The sequence below is a fragment of the Sitophilus oryzae genome, unplaced genomic scaffold (assembly GCF_002938485.1).
Source record: "Sitophilus oryzae breed Bouriz unplaced genomic scaffold, Soryzae_2.0 scaffold_857_pilon_pilon, whole genome shotgun sequence".
Classification (NCBI taxonomy): Eukaryota; Metazoa; Arthropoda; class Insecta; order Coleoptera; family Curculionidae; genus Sitophilus; species Sitophilus oryzae.
Genome location: NW_022147480.1, coordinates 6,261,023 through 6,276,052, shown reverse-complemented (window position 1 = coordinate 6,276,052; position 15,030 = coordinate 6,261,023).

Genomic DNA, 15,030 nt, shown 5'->3' with positions numbered 1-15,030 from the left:
TTCAATTCTAAGCAAAAATCGAAATACACACAATGTACCTCATACCAACCGTTTCCGAGTTATTGACTTTTGAAAATAGCACTTAAACAATTTGATTTAGTTAATTTCGATTTGTTCAGTTTCATTTAACGATGCCGAAACTGTGATACTTAATAATATTTGACATTAGTTCTCAAGTTAGCATTTATAGATGTGCCATTTTTGATATATGTGATATTTTCATTTTTCATTTTTAAAAAAACAAAAGCCCTAGGCCCCCCCTAGGCCCCCCCTAGGCCCACCCCAGGATAAATTGCTAGTTACGCTAATGATTTTAGCTCGTATTTTTGAGTTTCTGTAACCCCAATTATCGCTATAAATCTTTTTTTTTTCTTTTAGGTATACTTTGCCTCAGTATTCGTCACCCCTTAGACACAAATTACCTATAACAGATGCGAAAGAACACCGAATTACGCGTTCAGGTTTCTGTGACCTTCAGAAAAAGTTCATAGACAATCCGCATCAATGTATAGTTTGGGTTATTATTTGTTTGGGTGAAAATAATCTGCACCAATATGTTATCGAGACATACAAAAAGGTCCACAGACTTCGAGACATACGAAAAATCAAGTCCATTTAGCGTGTGTCGCAATTTTCACACCTTAAAAAATTAGTTTTTTATAGCTATAGCAACTGCAGCGACTATGAAAAAAGCTGTGTGATTTTCATAGAAAATAAGGGCACCTGTAATTCATTTGAGAATGTTATAAATCGCTAAAAGAGGTTTCAAATCTCTTGGATTTCTATTAATATTAAATAAATTTTATTAAAAATTGCACTAAAATTGTTAGTATCATTAAAAACAATTCAAATTCAAAAATTGTATCAGTCACCTTTAAGTGCATTTAAGGTGAATATTAAAGTAAATATAAATACAGCTCATTCTAAGCTCTACTTATCTTTAAGAAAAATTTAAATCATTGTTGCAATTGGGCCTTAATGCCATTTCGAATGAACAATAGTATTAATAATGTACATTATAATAATAATAAATTTTTATCATAGTGTGTATTAAAACTACTAAAACCCTTTTAAATTGATATTATATTAACAACTTTTGTTTTTTAATCCAAAAAAAAGTTACCAATTTTCTCAATCAGAATATTTGCGGTCCTGAAAAGGACCTCCGTTTTCCCATGTCCGTCAAGGTAGGTAATGGGTAAACGGTAAAAAAACAGGATAATGAAATTTAAAAAATTACAAAAATTGTTCAAAAGTGCCTCCCTCTTGCATTAAACAATAACCCAAATGATCATAAAATCCCCTCCACACATTGGATAACATATCAGGGGTGACAGTGTCAAAGGCATTAAATATTTTCTGTCTTAACTGCTCCAAGTTTTTAATTTCTTCATGGCCGTAAATTTTAGATTGTATGTACTCCCATAAAATCATTCACCGAGAAGTCAGGCGAAATTAAATGTCAGTCTAAACAAAACTGTAATTTTTGAAAACTTGTCAAAATTTGGACACACGCTAACTGGACTTGATTTTCCTATGTCTCGAAGTCTGTGGACTTTTCTGTATAATCTCACAGTAATTTAATAGATTGCTCGTCATATTATATCAGCTCGTAGGAGATTAGGAAAAAAAAAGATATTTATAGTTTAAAAAATAATTTATTTAACAAAATTTAATTAAAGACGTGACAAAATAGTTACATTTCTATTGGTTCTATCGGACTTTTTTCGACTGTATAAATCTTTATTTTTTGTACTAACTTTAATGCATAAAATATTTTCAATCTAATAAATAATTTAATGATGTAAATAAGAGGAAATTTCTCACATGGGTGGTCAAATTCTATAGTTTTCATTATATCAAACAGCCTCTGAATGTTTTATTCAGTGCAAAACTCATCAAAATTTAATATAAATAATTTTTCCAGCCTGTAAATAAAATGAACAAATTTTTCCACTTTCATGATCAAAGGCTTTTAAATGGGTAAATAATTTCGAGTTATCCAGAGATTCGGATTCTTTTGCCAATTTTAGACAAATATCACATTGATGTATTTGAATTAACCCCCCTCCCACTCATTCTAAATTCTAAAAAATTCTAATGTATTTGAAGACCCTTTTTAATGATATAGTCAAACATAATTAAAGGCATTTTGAGTTGAAAACATTTCTCAGAGGCTGTTTGATATAATGAAAACTATAAAGTTTGACCACCCATGTGAGAAATTTCCTCTTATTTACATCATTAAATGATTTATTAGATTGAAAATATTTGATGTATTAAAGTTTACAAATAAAGATTTATATAGTCGAAAAAAGTCCGATAGAACCAATAGAAAGGTAACTATTTTGTCACATTTTTAATTAAATTTTGTTAAATAAATTAAATTTTTATACTATAAATATCTTTTTTTTCCTTATAAATAAACACATTTGCATCCCATTTTAAATAAGATATACAAATTACCAAAACTTAGAAATAACAGTTCAAAAGTTCAATAAAAATCCTACACGCGTTTTTAAAAAGAAACATATAACCACGCACTATGTCATTCCAGCAAGCGAATATGACACAGCATAGGTTTCCGGACTAAACGACTGGTGTATTTACACCACTCAATAGGCGTGTCGGGTTTGCCGAGCGGTTTCCGATGCAGTCGCTTTCTTTCGCATCTGTTATAGATAATTTGTGCCTTAGAGGCAATTATTGTCCCAGTATCATTATCGTGTCCGAGTAATCGTCATATTTAAATGAAATACCGTATTTATAGTAAACATGAAATTAATATTTTACTTAATATGAACAATTGTTATTTTCGAGACGTTTTTACTCCAGTAGATGCACTGGATCATGCCCACTTGAGAATATTCTTGAAGGTTCGAAAGAATCTTCTTCTTGAGAATCTTCTTTCGAAGGTTCCTGAAACAACACCAATATCGTTTTATACCCGTATTCAAACGCTTTATTTAAATATTGCTTCTATATGTTGAGTCAAATCAAATCAATGGATTTCTTGCTTTACAAGTATAAACTATTGATAGTTCAGAGACAATTTTAGTCTTTTTTTTTATCACAAAACGTTAAACAGATTTGTTGCTAATGCAAAATATTATTTGCTAGCAAATTCCGTAAGTTATCATTACAATATGTGTAAATTTCTTTGTTTATATAAACGTTATATCAATCAATCGTTTATGTTTGCCGATAATTGCCAAATCTATAACAAACATATCAGACACGTGTTATAGCCATATCAGAGCCAAATTATTTTTTATTTTCCTTTGTAATTATCAGCTGGGCTAAACGTACAGATCAATGAGATGAATCTGATTCGAAGGTCATGGATTTAGTAATAATTCCTTATTATTTAAATTATATAATGTATACTATGAAAGAAGAAACAGTAAGCAAGATAAGTTATTAAAGTAAATTTAAAAAAATTAAAAACACAAGAAAATAACTGAAAGTCTCGGTCTTTTATTTTTCTTCTATTTTTAACTTACAAACCCTCTTTGAGAATAATGGACGCCTTTTTTTAAAGATTGAATTATTGAACTTTAATGAATTGTTAATTACAAGAAACAAGAAAAAAAATCAAATGAAACGGGGGTTGCTAATAAATAAAAAGAATAATTTGGTACCACACATTTGGTATTTCGAGTCAAATTGTCCATTGATTGTGTTATGAACAGCATGTTACAATTTCCCATTAAATCATATGCGAAAATGTCAAAAGTTGATATATGATATGTCATCTATTCAGAGTGTCTTTTTCTATCGAATAAAGTAATAAAAATACCTCGAAAAATGCCGAGGGTGTCATTAAAAAATCTAAAGTTGTAGTTATTTATGGTGAAAAATATTCAATTGAATACGTCAATCAATCCAGATTTATATCATATACTAACGTACCAAATTAAAAAAAAATGAAAAAGGTTATGGGGGTGAGCCATCTTAAAAATAATTCTTTTAGATTTTTTAAGAATTGGATAAAGAATTAGATAACTGAGACCCGTAGAAAGAGTGAGGTATGTGTAGTTACAGCAGTTGCAACATATATAAAGTTTTAACACAATATGATCCAACTAGACGCCGTTTTCTTTTCGATTATACGGGACCTATAATATGTATTGCAGATTTAAAAAAAAAATTAAAGACTAAACAACTGATTATTATTAACTCTTTTGAACTGTTAAGCTTTGGATACATACACAGCAGTTGTGCTCATCTCTACCCTACATTATATTTTTATACGTTTTAAGTAAAATAATGAACGGGAATTTTATTCCATCATGTTAATCCCCCATCGCACCCCATCTAAGTTTGTTGGTACGTTCCTTCCTTAAGAGTCTATTATGCTGTACTGTTCGGGTCGCTCTCAGGGGTCGGGTAAAGCGGGTGTGTAGCTGAAGGAAATATATATATTATTTCAGAAATCTGTCTAAAGGTACACTCAGGCTGAGAGCGTCGAGCGTCGCGTCGCGTCCACGTCGCGTCCGGTCGTTCAGGCTAGGAGCGTCAGCGCAGCGTCATTTGAGCTTGTTCTTTGAGATTTCAGTTTGTAAAATGGCTTCAAAGAGAGCAGTTTGTCTAATGTTACTATTGGAAACACCACATTTTACATTCCAAAAAAAAATGGACAAAAAGTAGTCATTCACCCTATAAACAGAAGACGATATCTGCATGGAGAATTTCATCATTTATATCTTGAATTTCGAAAGCTCTCATATATTTACTCGTGCTGTGAAAAAATACTTACTATAAATACCTAGAATTGTAGATATTTCTTCAAGTAGTCGATCATACAAATTTATATTTTTATATTGAGGCAATTTTGCATTCCACAATGCAAGTCTTGCCTGTATTTCGGCGATTAGCACCTCTGCGTGCTGGTTCTCAGACGCTATGACAACCACTGAACGCTAGAAATCTCGCCGAAAAACAATTCAGATTGAACTCGACGCTTGACGCTCAGCGGACGCTAGCGCAACGCCGAACGCAACGCTTTCTGCCTGAACTGTCTAATTTAAGTTAAGGGAATCGATTCCATTTCGTGGCGACGCGGACGCGACGCAAACGCGACGCTCGATGCTCTCAGCCTGAATGTACCAAGGCTTAGCACTATCCTGTCGTGTTAAGCCACACCTAAAATTCGAAACACACATACTTTGGATTAAGGCTTGCTTAAGGTTTGCAGAGCTTCAGCATTTGCCATAAAATAGCGAGTAATTTGTTACAAAACCATATAAATTATATATCACTGTAATCACAAAACTTCAATCTATTTCCGTATTGTAACGGAATTTTAAATTATGTCTTTATTTTCGAGAAAATTTAGTCCAAACATAAGGAACATTTTGTTGATGTTTGACCATCAAAATCGTAAAAATAAAGAAGTTGTCTAAAAATGTGCTACATAGGGATATAGTATAATCCTTTATCTTTAATTTTCTTCTTCGTTTGTGTAAAAATACCTCGCCAGTTTGACATAAAACGTTAAATGCCGAACGCTTATTTTGCTACTTTTTCGGACTAGTGAAACGGACTCTTAATTTTATTTTTGAATACTTTGGTATTACAACAGCTATAGAACTTATATATTTTATTAGCACTATTAATAAAAAAAGGGTTTTTTCAATGCCTTAAGAGGTCCTGAGAGTTCAATCGAGATAGCTCAAATATTTAACCAGTATATTTTGTGATCTCGCCGAGCACAAAAGATAAAATTTAAATCACCATACGGATGTTGGTAAACATGTTGCGGAATATACCGTTACTTATTGTTATGTCATACGTATATATAAACATCTTGGAAATGTGTTTTATCCACATTAATTATTAATGTGAACACGTAATTTATTCGGATTTTAATTTTTGATGAGTGTAGTTTGGGCACAGTGCTTAGCTATGTTTGGGCAAGAAATAATTTTATGTTAATATATGCTTGGTTTTGTATAAAATTACCGGTTGGACTAATTTAAAAACAATAACATTAAAAATAAGGCAGTCTATGTAATGGACTTCCGAAACAGGCGTTGAATCGGTAGAGTGTCAATGTCAAAACGTCAGAAGTATGTTCACGGTACCGAATGCGTCTCAACAGTGGTTCACCCCTATAACTTTTTTATTTTTTTAGATAAAAAAACGAGATTTCGTATATTAGTACAGTACGTCTGTCCGTTCTGTAGCTACGGGGTATGCGTGAGAGGGGAAACGATATTCTCTTCATGTTTTTCGTAAAAAATTAGACGACGCGTCCGATCAATAAAAATTCGACAAATTTGCAAGTAGCCAATAAAATGAGTGGGCGGAGCGATTTGCGGTGACGTACTCGTCAAGTCGACGTATAAAATATATTGTTGTTTATTTAAATGTTTTTTGTCCGCATTCCTTTCATAGACACAGATCCAGCAGACGAACTGTATATAGCATAAAATAAGCTCTGTCACGTTAAAACCCGCTTTATAGTAAACTTTTCGATTTTTGGCTTATTATCAACTACAAACGATGCAATTGATTGTAGTAAATTAAATTTTTTTGTAGTACTAATAATTAGCCAGAAAAAGTAAACAATTGTGTGCAATGTAATAAAGAAAATAAATATTGTTTTAACAAACGTCTAAAAATCTTCAAAATCGTTTGTAGTTTTATGTAGTAGCAAAAAAACTCAACGGAAGTTTCTTGGAATTAGAGAATTATAGTAAAATTTGGAAATTAACATAGTTTGACATAATATCTTTAACAATTTTTTTTCTTTATTACATTGCGCACAATTGTTTACTTTTTCTGGCTAATTATTCGTACTACAAAAAAATTGAATTTACTACAATCAATTACATCGTTTGTAGTTTGTATACAACTAAAGACATGTTAATTTCCAAATTTTACTATAATTCTCTAATTCCAAGAAATTTTCGTTGGGTTTTTTTGCTACTACATAAAACTACAAACGATTTTGAAGATTTTCATCATATGTTAACTTTTGACATTTTCGCATATGATTTGTTTGAAATTGTAACATGCGGTTCATAATGACAATTTGACTCGAAATACCAAGTGTGTGGTACCAAATTATTCGTAAAAAAATGTTTTTTTTCTAGATGTGCCAATGAGACACCGTTGTTCCATTTGAAAAAACTGAGATATGATTAAAAATACAATTTAGGCATCTTTTACATGGCCAAGACAAGACACGAAAAATATTAGACGATCAAATATATTTTTCCAAGGCTTCTTGATTAATAATTAGTATTTTTAACACAGCCGAGAATACGAGAATGTCAAAAGTTGATATATGATATGTCATTCTATTCATAGTGTCATTTTCTATCGAATAAAGAAAAAAAAAATACCGAGGGTGGCATTTAAAAATCAAATGTTATAATAATTTCCGGTGAAACAAGAAGTAACCGGAAACAATTGAATACCTCTATCAATCCTAATTTATGTCATATACTAACATACCAAATCTCGTTTTTTTATTTGAAAATATTAAAAAGTTATAGGGGTGAGCCACTTTTGAGACGAACCCGTTATATTGTTACTACACTAATTTTGGTGTTCTGAAAACTTATATTGAAATTAGGGAAACAAACTTAATGATACATGCAACTTCGATAAATGCAACCCCTAATTTATTCCACTAATTTCGAGGTTCTGAATGAAGCTTTATTTCTTAAAGTCCTATCTGACTATCTGCCTATGCCAACATTTTTTAACTGAACAACTAAAATACCATGTAACATATTCCATCACATTGCCTACGGTTGCTCTACCTGTTTGTTTAAAGGGTCTGACTAGTAAAATCGAAAATTTACACCGTGTTAACGACTTCGAAAACTTTCAAAGTGGTTCTACCTTTCCCATTCTTTCTAAAACAACTGAAAACGGCTATTAACACATTCCTTCGAAATGCCTTTCCTGTATAGTGCAGGCATTCGACTTAGGGCTTGCTCACTTTTATACAGGGTGGCCCATCGAAAACGTTCCGCAAGACATAACGGCCAGGATATTTTTTTTTCAAAAAATACAAAAACACGTCAATTTTGTTTGTGAGGGGGACAACTTTTACCCCAAAAATGATTGCAAAATCTTCAATCTTCTAAGCGGGGGTGTCATCCCCCAACTTTTTTCAAATGGGAAGGGGGTCAAGTGGCGCCGCAATGAAAAGAGCTTTCTATTCTCTATATTTTCCCGCTTCGTTTTTGAAAATCGGTCGAGTCATTGAGAAAATATGAAGGATTGAAATTTGAAAAGTTTATTTAAACATTTATCAGAGTAAATGATAAGGATAAATTCCTTCGACCAATTTGCTGTTTTTTCTTATTATTTCTAGATGTTTACGCATTTTTTCACTTGCCACAAGATTGAACGATCAGGTGCGGTCTCAATATCGTTAAACTGACCTACAATAGAATTTCCAAAAATACCAGCCCGCGACGATCAAAATCGTCTTCGTTGAGTTCTTGTACCAACTGAATTTTGTACGGGTGGAACTTGTGTTTTTTTAATATCGTTTGGACACTTGAACAATTCACGCCGGTCGCGGTCTCATTGGCTAATTTTCTTCTACTCAGCGTACTATCCATGGCAACTTGGCCCAGTATGAATACCTCCATACCTTCGTTTACTACAGGATTTTCCCTCTGCCTCTATATGCCTCTGTTATTCATAACGGAACCAGTTTCGTGAAATTTTGCTACTAAATCGCGAACAATTTTGCCATAAAGGTGTTTGTCAGGATGGCGTTCATTGAATATCTGCGCAAACCGATTGCCACACTCGTTATTTTTAAAATAAAGTTCGATTATATCCACTTTTTCTGCAAGTGAGTACACCATAATTGTTAAAAGGTTTAACGATATTGAGAAGAACTTCAACACACAAGTCACAGAACAGCTATCTAGCAACTACCGCACCTGATCGTTCAACCTTGTGGCAAGTGAAAAAATGCGTAAAACCGGCTGAGAAATGTTTAAATAAACTTTTCAAATTTCAATCCTTCATATTTTCTCAATGACTCGACCGATTTTCAAAAACGAAGCTGGGAAATATAGAGAATAGAAAGCTCTTTTCATTGCGGTGCCACTTGACCCCCTTCCCATTTGAAAAAAGTTGGGGGATGACACCCCCGCTTAGAGGGTTGAAGATTTTGCAATCATTTTTGGGGCAAAAGTTGTCCCCCTCACAAACAAAATTGACGTGTTTTTGGATTTTCTGAAAAAAAATTACCCTGGCCTTACTAGTCAAAAAAAGTTTAATTAATGTGTCAAAAAAAATTTATAATGTGTCAAGTTGATTTAATGTGTTTGCTATTGCAAACACTTTATTTTTTCATTCATTTCACTTCTTCAATAAGCACTTTAAAGTATTTTGGTTTTATCTCATTGATTTTCACGCAACATTGGTTTTATAGAAGTATTGTATATATCTAGTATATACATACCTATCTAGATCTCGATCGTACATACATACGTTACAACCTAACCACCGTCTAAAGACCGTGGTAACACGACTAATATGCTCTTATATTTCTGTAACTTATTGTAAATAATTTTGTATTAAAGTAATTGACGATGTATTTTTTTCACGCTTTGACAAAACCCAGTATCTGAGACGGTTTTTCAGAGGTTCATTCTCCATCTCCGATATAAGTCGTACCAAAGTTTATGGCATGAATGGTTGTCATCTCGACGCACTCAGAGATTAGGTGTTCTGGTGGTTCCCCATTTTGCTCACAGAATCTGCATTCGTCGTTGTTTCTTAACTTCAATCTACTAAGATGTTCCTTGAGGAGAGAGACAGTGTTTTGTTAAAAACTCCGTAATAATCTGAAGATTGTTCTTCCTTAAATCAAGGAGAATCTTTGATTTTTCTCGATCGTAGTTCTGAGAAATTTCTTCGAGTGTCTTAGACCGTTAGAAGATCTCCATTCCAGAAAAAGATGGAGTTTTCCAGGTTCTTCAGTTCTGCTTTAAGTTGGTTTCCACTTGAGAAGCAGAACGGTACTGGTTCGGTTAGTGGAGTGTTCGCTCGTTTTCAAGCAAGATCGTGGTGCCTGTTGATTCGGGGTATTTAGTTCCTTGTTACTGCTTCGGTTTTCGAAGCATCAGTGTACCACGTTATGACTGTGCTCTAGTTGCAAATACGTTACAGCAATTGCAAGAAACGTTGAACACATACATGGGCATACGAGGCCTTGGGACTTAAGCTGAACATCGATAAAACTAAAATCATCTGCACTCCCCCGGAAGATCACAACAATGCTATAAAAATCGGAGATGAGCTGTTGGAATATGTAGCGGAATTCAATTACCTCGGCAGTTTGATTTCGGAAAAGGCCAATATCGACTCAGCACAGTATCGACTCATCGAAATTCAGCACAGGATTAGCAGCGCCTCAAGAGCATTCTGGAAATTAAAAGACAGGGTTTTCTACAATCATGACTTGAGCACAAAAACGAAACTTGCGGTGTACCGAGCGATAATAATTCCCACCATGTTATATGGAAGCGAAACCTGGGTGCCGTACCGCCGACACATGAACGCATTAAACAAGTTGCAACAGAGACATCTTAGACAACTCTTAAGAATAAAATGGTTCCATCATGTCTCAAACGTATCGGTCCTTGAAAAAGCTAACTGCGAGAGTATTGAAGTCATGATTAGAAAGTCCCGTTTAAGATGGGCTGGTCACGTATTAAGCAAATGCAGAATGCAAGAAAACGGCATACCAAAATCGCTGCTTTACGGTGAGCTTGTAGACGGTAAGAGGAGGCCGGGTGGATAACTCAAAATGTTCAAGGATATTTTCCACGAAAACTTAAAGGGAATTAACAAGCAGAATGAGTGGGAAGAGGCAGCTCACAATAGAACGGAATGGAGAAGAATTGTAAAATCAGTTAAGAGCGACAATCAAAAAAGTAAAGAGGCAACAAAGCAATGAGATTTTTGAATGTCTGGAGTGCGGTAGACAGATAACATCACGTATCGGGCTTTTCAGTCACAGAAAAGCTCATGAAAGAAAACGCCTTGCGTGACCATCTTCTGATGCGTGTCAAATACTCGTCAGCGAGTAATGGAGGTATATATGTATACCACGTTATAGCATGGTCCAAACCACACCATAACTATACAAATTAAGATGTGAAAGAGTACTAAATATTTGCAATAATCAGAACCACCCAATCCATAAAAGTACATGCATTTTTTAACTTTTGTGCAAAGCCGTACGGTTTATGCTACTCTTTCCTCTACAGCTATTAGAAAGAACATTATAATCAGACAATAAAATGGTAGCTAATAGCAGGCAGAAATCAAAGAGAAGAATTTTTAAGAAATTCTTCTTAAAACCAAATTAACACGTGTTTGGTATTTCTAACAAGCCATTATGAACAACCCGCTTAAACTAAAACAGGTCATTTTTCCCCATACACATCTTCTCTGACATACTTTACAAATGGGTTCGGTCCGGCCCATCAACCTTCCCTTTTATTGTTTGTCGGGTCCTTACATTAAAAGTGCCATTCTCCTGGCCGAGAGAAGCCTCTCGAGATAACAAAGCGGTCGTAAAATCCCTTTTCTGTTATTCTTAGAGATGTTAGATAGAGTGCAGAGTACCCCGGGTCGGCTGCTTTCGTTCTTCGGCTAAAAAGACTCGAATATTGTGCCGCTTGCGTGTGGTTATTGACTTATCTGAAGCGAGACAGAAAGTGAGAGAGAGCGAGAGAGAAGTTTATTATCTGCCCGTTTTACTACAACGGGCCAAGTACTTGAAAACTACTACGTTACGATGATGTCGTAAAATTGATTGAGATAAACTTCAGGTACAATGTGTAGGAAAGATGGTGGAAATTTTTAATCGTTTATTTTGTAGTGTAACTCAGGTTTATTTAATGTGTTTGCTACTAATAAAAAAAGTAAAATAATACCGAAAATTACTAACTGTTTTTCTATACAGGGTGTAATTTGTATAATCAGGGTTGCCACCCGTCCCGATATTGTCTGGACAGTCCCGACTGTGATCCAAAAGTCCCGCGTCCCCACGCAATGCCCTAATGTCCCGATTTGTATTTGTTTAATTGAATCTGTAGTCAGATCTCGTAGGCACAAACGGTCTGTTTTCCACATATGGTCTGTAACATATACAAGACTTCTAACCTAAGCTAAAACCAATATTACGTGAAAGTCAAGGAGATAAACCCAAAATATTTTAAAGTGCCTATTGATTAAGTGAAATATTTGTTGTTTACTAAGATACGTTGCGTGCGATAAGCGATAGCCAAACATTGTTAATATATGTAGATGTTATCTCCGGTTTTTCCAACAGTACATCCGTAACCATAGGAGAATCATTAATAAAACGAAGGTACTACATAATTTATTATATGCTATCTTCAAAAATAACATATATTTATTAAAGAGTAATCTTGCTAAATTAACAACGAATTGTTCTATTTATAACCTTACATTCAAAATATTGTATCCAAACATGGAGACTTAAGAGTCCATTTCACTACTCCGGAAAAGTAGCAATATAAGCGTTCGGCATTTAACGTTTTATGTAAAACTGGCTAGGTATTTGTACACAAATGAAGAAAGAAATTAAAGATAAAGCATTATACTATATCCGTATTGTAGCACATTTTTAGACAACTTCTTTATTTTTAATATTTTGATTGTCAAACATCAACAAAATATTCCTTATGTTTGGACTAAATTTTTTTGAAAATAAAGACATAATTTAAAATTCCGTTACAATACGGAACTAGATTGAAGTTTTGTGATTACAGTAATATATAATTTATATGGTTTTGTAACAAATTGCTCGCTATTCTATGGCAAATGTTGAAGCTCTGCAAACCTTAACCAAGCCTTAATCAAAGCACGTGTGTATGGAATTTTGGGTGTGGCTTAACACGACAGGATCGGGCTAAGCCTTCGGCAGATTTCTGAAATATAATATATATTTCCCTCGCCACACACCCACTTTACCCGACCCCTGAGCGCAACCCGAACAGTGTAGCGTAATAGACTCTTAAGCAAGGTTATCTTTGTTAACTACTGTACAATAATCATGTAGGGGGTAAGTCCGGTACAGATGCCCCACCGGATGAGATGGCCACAGCAGCGTGTAAATTTATAATCATGTGACTTATCAGTTGCTTCTCGCTAGATACGGCAGTAGTTCACCTGCTGCTATTATGGTCTGACATAATTTGAATGTCAATAAAAAAAAACAGGCTAGTTTTTACAAAGAACTGTTTTTATATAAGTACATATTTTTTTACTGTCAGAGGTCGCGTGGGAATAACGTAATATTATGTAAGTTTTTGGTATTTTATGCCATTTTATCTTAAAATACATGCTTCGTGAAGTCAAAAAGTTCAAAAAATTAATCATAAGTCGCTATATTTTAAAACCTTGCGGTGGGGCATCTCTCCCATCATATTGGGAGAGATGCCACATAGAAAGCTGGTAAAGATGCCCTACTAATTCATTTACTAAAAAGTAACTTTTTTTAATCATGTCCATAAAATGTCCCGTAAGCGCTCAGTGGTTTGAAAAATCATTGGCTGCTGCTTTGCAAGCCATTAATACGGACCAAATGGGCATAAAAGAATAATGCATGCTTTTGGAATCCCTGCAAGGACTTTGAGACGTAGGGAGGTAAACAACAACACAGAAAAAGCAAGCATAGGGCCATCCTCAACTTTTGGATATTAGTTAAAAAAATAAAAAAATAACCTTAGATATTTAACCAATATGTATATGTATTTTTTTGCTGTGCATTTCTCCCATGTTGGAAGGGCATCTCTCCCGCAACGTAGGGAGAGATGGCCAATTTTCAATTTTTTTGTTGTTCTCTTACTATTATATATACTTACTTATTATATTACTATCTTAGTCCTATTATGAATTATTATTAAAGATAGTTTAGGATTGCATCATTAGTTTCGTTTAAAATTAACTACCAATATGTATTATTAGTCCTAAAAGAAAAGCGGGGCATCTCTACCGGACTTACCCTATTAAATATCAATTTATTTTTTATAATAGTTTATGAGAGTAGGGGGTTCATTTGTCTTACGTATCCTTCATCTTCATAAATATTTATAATACTTTACTGACAGTATTCGATTTACTTACTCCTCCAACTCCCAGTGGATGACATAACAAGAATGTACAACTTTGAGAAACACCCCACTGTAGTATTGAGCAATAAAAAGGATTGGAAGAAGAAACGTTTGCTCAGCAGGTAAAAGATCATGCCATGACGTGGTATACTGACGCTTCCAAAACCAAAGCAGGAACAGGGATAGGAGTATTTGGGTAGAAAACTAAATACTCCGAATCAATGGGTACCTATCCCAGCATCCTTCAGGCAGGAATCTACATCGAAAGGTGCGTACAACTTATCTTAGATAGGAACTATCGGAAACAAGAAATAGCCATCTTATCCGACAGTCAGGCAGCTTTAAAAGTGATCGAGTCAGTAGCTATCTATTCGAAGTTGCTCAAAGAATGCCTAGAGAAGCTGAACAAATAAGCCAAAGAAAAATAAGTTCTTCTACTCTGCTGTACTGCCAGCCCACCAAGGGATAGAGGGTAATGAGAAAGCAAACGATCTAGCTAGAAAAGGAGCGAACGCTCCCCTAACTGGACTAGAACCGTTCTGCTTCCCAAGTTGAAAACAACTTAAAGCGGAACTCAAGAACCTGGAAGACTCCATCCATAACCTGGAATCCTCCAGTGGCCTAAAACACTCTAAGAAATTTTTCAGATTGAAAATTGATTTCTTGAAGTAAGAACAATCTTCGGATTGTTACGGGGTTCTTAGCCAGGACACTGTTTCTCCAATAAACACTTCAGTAGATTGAAGTTAAGAAATAACGGCGAATGTAGATTCTATGAAGAAAATGGGGAAACACCAGAACACCTTATCACTCATCAGTGCGCAGAGACGATAACCATTCGTGCCATAAACCTTGGTACGACTGATATCGGAAATGGACGAACTAGCCTCTGTAA